This window comes from Lissotriton helveticus, chromosome 7 (assembly GCF_964261635.1).
Source record: "Lissotriton helveticus chromosome 7, aLisHel1.1, whole genome shotgun sequence".
Classification (NCBI taxonomy): domain Eukaryota; kingdom Metazoa; phylum Chordata; class Amphibia; order Caudata; family Salamandridae; genus Lissotriton; species Lissotriton helveticus.
Genome location: NC_136068.1, coordinates 1,777,119,972 through 1,777,125,664, shown reverse-complemented (window position 1 = coordinate 1,777,125,664; position 5,693 = coordinate 1,777,119,972). Strand labels below are relative to the sequence as shown.

Here is a 5,693-nt window from a genome sequence, read left to right as displayed (position 1 = left end):
TAGCGATAGGAACCAAGTCAACAAAGATTTAACCCCCCCCCCCCATCCCGGACGCTAGGGAGAAGCAGCAAAGGTGAAGTTCACCAGCTGCAAAAGAAATTCTTGTGATAGACCACTTCTGGGCATATTATGGAGAATTGGTCAAATGGTGTAGCTTGCCATGTTCAATGGAAACATCAACGTTGGGACCCTCAATGTCTGGAACATACATCTTGATGCCAAAAAGCATTTTGTACAGGGTCCACCCACCCAGAGATTTTTTTGGTAGAATATTTAATGATTGTTGAACCCCGTAGAGATGATTCTACCAACCACACCCGTACTTAATTCTCTAGTGGTTAAGGATTGCTTTAAGTCATGCTTCATTCTCTCCACAAAATAATTACCCTCAGGCCTATACAGAGAAGAAAAATGCACTTGCACACATATGGACTTTGAATCCCGGTAAGCCTTAGAGGCAAAAGAAGGGCCTTCGTCTGCGTGACATATACGACAGACATAAGTCTTGACAAAGACTTGCAAATCTTTAATAAATGTTTGTGGCCAAACCCAGAGGAACCTGGAGCATGAATCAATTGCAACCAAAATACATTTGAACGCAGTATAAGTAATGAATGTACCTATGAGCAATGATCTAGATAAACACAGCCGAAAGGCTGATTAGAAATAAACACATGTGTCTTTGGTGGTCTAGACACAGTGGGGCACATGCATCAACAGATTTTGCATTCGCAAACGGTGCGAATCGCAAAAATCGGCCGTTTGCGAATGCAATATCTGAAAATGAGATGCATCATTTTTTTGTCCATTTTGGAATCGCAATTACTTTTGCGAGTCCTTAAAAAAATGCAAATTCAATTGCGATTCCTTAGAAACTCGCAATCCTTGTTGCGATTCGTTAAAAAATCGTAAATTTTACGATTCCTTAAAAAAATGCGAAAAACGGAATGCATCAATTTTCGCACATGTCAGTAATTCTCAGAAAACACATTTAGGAAGTGCAAAAATAAGAAGAAGTGAGACCAGGTGGTAAATTTTTTTTTCAAACCAACACATGTTGAAATGATTAGCAACTTATAAAAGGGACCTCAGAATGACTCTGGATTCCTTCCAGGATGGCAGCAGCAATTTTCCTAGCACGTAGATGGCGGATGAGAACAGCAGGGAGGAGGAGCAGAGAACTCAGTGAAAGGGTTTTCAGGTTGCGCATTACTTTGCTTGGGCAGACACAGGCTGACATATATGATAAGTATAGACTGAATGCAGACACTATCATTGATTTAATTGCAGAGTTGGACCCCATACTGCAAAGGCAGACGCGTAGAACTCAAGCCATACCCACCCATGTGCAGGTTTTATGTTGTCTACACCTTTTAGCCTCTGGCTCCTTCCAAGGGGTAATAGCAGTTGCAGGGGGTGTGTCACAGAGTGCATTGTCTAGATTCTTCAATGACTTCCTGAATGCAATGCTCCATAGGATCAATCACCACATAATTTTCCCCTCAACGCATCAGGAGTTAATGCAGACCAAGTTAGACTTTTATAACGTGGCACACTTCCCACATGTCATAGGATGTGTTGATGGAACACATGTCCCCATTTGTCCACCAGCTGCTAATGAGTATATTTTTAGAAATAGAAAAAGTTACCACTCTTTAAATATACAAGCAATCTGTGATTCCAAAGGAATCATCACTGACTTAGTTGCCAGCTACCCAGGTAGTGCCCACGATTCTTATATTTTCAAACATAGTGCCATTCATGATCGCCTACTTGCTGGAGAATTTGGAGATGGATATTTGTTAGGTAATTATTATTTAATTTAATGCAAATTGTAATGATTCTGACATCCATTGCAATGTCTGTGATGTTTTACTTACATATGTCATCTATCAATGTAGGAGATAGTGCATATGGATTGAGGTCTTACATTCTCACCCCATACCTGAATCCAACTACCCGCAAAGAACAACTGTACAACAAGGCCCATATCTCAACACGCAGCATAATAGAGAGGACGTTTGGGGTCATGAAGTCCAGGTTCAGAATACTGCATAAGACTGGAGGAGCCTTGCAATATCGGCCTGATGTGTGTTGCAAAATAGTTGCAACATGTGCAGTGTTGCACAACCTAGCAACTAGGAGAGGCCTTGAACTACATGAGGATGATTTGCTACCAAATAATTTCAACCAGCCACAACAACGACATGCAAGAGTTCATGGACCGGACGCAGCGGAAGGGAGAAGAAGAAGGGAAGAAATCACACAACATTACTTTTAATAAAAGGTAGGAAACATATTTTGATGCTTCAAAAGGTGAACACTTTAATAAACCATGTTGCACACAGTAGTAGTTTGTAAAAAATATGCAAAAAAAGACTTTCTCAAAAGATAAACAATTCAAGAAATTGGCCTAATGTAATTCTTAGTCCATATCATTGAACATTGAAAATGTGTAAAATAAAAGGCAACAATTACAAGTAATCACTTCTTCCTTCCACGCAAACCTAAAGCTTTAGTTTTCACGGAATCAGAAACCATGCATGGGGAAATATACATTTCTTTTCCTCTTTTACTACGCCTTTCACACACGTCATCTGTGTGTGCAGCAACACTGGTTCCTGCAGATTCATTGATCACATTGCCTTCAAAAGCTGCATTCTTGCTGTCATCAGTTGGCAGCACATGATCCCCTCTTTTAATATTTTTCAATCCTTCACATAGTTCAGCACAACACTTTTCGATGCCCTTTTGCATGCGCATTGTGTGCTTTATGACACGTGCATTGCTGCTGGTCACCCTATTCAGAGCCCGGGCATATGTGTGCATACTTGCAACAGCTCTCAAATGTCTATTGCAGTTGGCAATGTTTTGACTTTGGAAAAGGTCAGTTAATGTGACCAATGCATTTGCTACACGCTCTGAATTCAGATTTGAGGCAGTATGTGCCCCTTCAATGACCTTGCATAATGTTTTCAAGCTCTTATTTATTCCACTGATGTCTCCCACTATGTGACTCATTTGTCCCTTTATCACTCTCAGGTCTTTCCCCTGAAGACGCTGGACTTTCAATAATTTGAGTTCTACTGTACTAGCATGGACATCATCCACTGTGGAGTCATTTGGATTTGTAGTGCGAGGCCTTCTTCGGTAGAATTCTTGGATTTTTCTACGACCACTGAAGTTTTCTTTGGAAGTGGCAGCCTTCTCAGAATCTTCAACCACATATTCCGTGACATTGGCATCTTGCTCAGAGTCTGATTCAAGTACTTTCCGCACTGACTTTCTGATTTTTTTAACATGCACAGAGGGTGAGGAACTCATGGTGTTATTGTCTGAATGGCTATGTACATCCATGCTGATGTCATCAAAAGGGTTTGCCTCATTAGCCTTTAGTACATCTATAATTTGAAAAATGAAGCATGAAATCAATGTAATGTCTTCTCAGAAAAAAGATTTGTAATAAAGACAATGTTTTCCAGAAGAAGGACGCCTTTTAAATCTTCATTTACCATGTGTGTAACAATTATTTGGTAGGCAAACTGACAATGTACATATTGCATTGATGAATAATGATTTACACCTAAAAACTACAACTTCCATGATGCATTGCACTGTTCAATGAAATTGCCTTTTACACTAGTGCTATGCAAGTTATGATGTAACAGAAGATTACAATTATATGTCACTACATCAAACACATGACTAAATACATCCTGCAGGCCAATGTAAGTTAAGTTAGCATTTGTCCCAAAAAATTAATCTTACCTTGAGAAGTGCCAGCATGCTCAGAGGTGTCTATGTTGGTCACTCCAACAACAGCTTCTGCAACAAGTGTCCCCTCAACCAAATCCTCAAGGGGAGTTGTGACCTTATTGTCAGGGGAGCCACCACCAGTCTTCAAACTACTCTTCATTCTGGACGCTATACTGTCTTTTGCTCGTGAGCGTAAATCGTACCAACGCTTTTGTAGGTTGGTGATGTCCCGGTGGGCAACCCCCACTGCATTCACTTTAGCCTGTATGCCTAGCCACACTTTCCTTTTTGCAGCCTCAGGGACCTTCAAAGAGAGCTTTCCAAACAGCTGGTCGTGGTGTGAAGTCACCTCCTCAATGAGTATCTCCAGTTCTTGCTCACTGAACTTGATTTTCCTTTTTCTGACTTGTACATCCTGACTGGCAGTTTCTGGCTCCATTTCTCCAACAGCAGCACTCCAAAACACTCCTCCACTGCAGACAAACAGAGCTGAATGCACCAACTGCCTGTTTTCAGTTTGAATGTGCTAGGCAGGTGTGTGCAATTAGGCTCCTGGCTTCCTGGGTGTGGCTGGGCTGTGATGCATGAACATGCGAATAAATTGCGAATTCCAATTTTGCGATATTGCAAAATGCGAATTTGCAATTTATTCGCATAAATTAATGCGATTCGTACATATCTGCGATTTTTACCGAATCGGTAAAAATTCGCAATAATGATGATGCATTCCGTTTTGCGATTCGGAATTAGAGATTCTCTAATTTTCGCAAAATCCGAATCGCAAATCAACACATTGATGCATGAGCCCCAGTGACACTTTTAATCTGTTGGCATATATCACAATTCAAAACATATTTTCTGGTTTGCTGATACAAACCCTGCCACCAATACCGCTGTTGTAAAAGTGAAATAGTGGCAGCCATTTCCCGCATGTCCAGAAGTGACACCCTCATGTGCGGCAACTATTAAAGAATATCTGAGGACAAGGTTTGGTATCACGTGGTCTGCAACTCCTGGTATAGTCACAAATGGTAATATGAATATTTAGAAGGAAAATCTTTAGGTAAAGTGGTGCCTGCTTGAAAAGCAGGGGCGGCAATCATGGTATTATTATCAACATGAGTTTTAGAACACATATTTGCTGCTATCTTACATGTTGCTGCTTCAGATTTGGCTGCCTCACCAGCCAGAGAACGTCCTACTGTGTGTGTTCCTACATGCTGATGACCCAGTGCATGAATAGCATGAACTAGTGGTAACTTACTTTAAAATCCGCATCTTAACCCAAAGCATTTTATGCATGATTTTGCTACCTTTGGAAAACTTGAAGTCATTTTGACTCCAAAATATTATTGTCACTAAATGATTGTACACAATAGAACAAATCACACATTCTAAGTGTGGGGAAATCAGGATCCCTATGTTCAAGTGCGAGAAGCAAAGCCTTTAGTACAGCCATCTGCGCTCAACAATCTCCTGGAGACCGAGTGTGATTAATGGTAATTTGGAAAATGCCATCTGACATAGTGCCAAAAACTATGGCGCATGCTGCAGAGTATTGCTGTTTAGAAACTATAGCCGGTTGTCCTGAACCATCGGTGTATATAATACTTTTGTATTCATCAAACGGAAGAACTGAAGAAGGCACAGGATAAGCATTTTCATATTGCAAAAATTCTTCCTTCTGTAAAGAAGGGTCAAAGGACTTTCGAATTAGGAACGCTGGCCTTATTAAAAGCCTCTAAGGCAGGCACAGGAGAAACAAGAACAATGCGTTTACCGTGAGCCAAAGGCCATTCCTTGACGACGGCCATCAGGACTGCTGTCAGTATTTTTTTCGACGGATGTAAAATGCATTTCCGCCAGGGAACATAAGTGCGACTTTTATACAATAGGAACTGTATCATCTTCATTAAATGTGATATCAATCAATCAAT

The 5,693-nt window shown here is 40.7% G+C and overlaps 1 long non-coding RNA gene across 1 annotated transcript; it reads left to right on the top strand.

The window, feature by feature from the left end:
* The first annotated feature begins 1,134 nt into the window (after positions 1–1,134).
* Positions 1,135–3,484, top strand: LOC144767707 (uncharacterized). The gene is made up of 2 exons (XR_013598317.1): positions 1,135–2,287; positions 3,043–3,484. It is a non-coding gene; the product is annotated as an uncharacterized LOC144767707 (long non-coding RNA).
* The last annotated feature ends 2,209 nt before the right edge of the window (positions 3,485–5,693 follow it).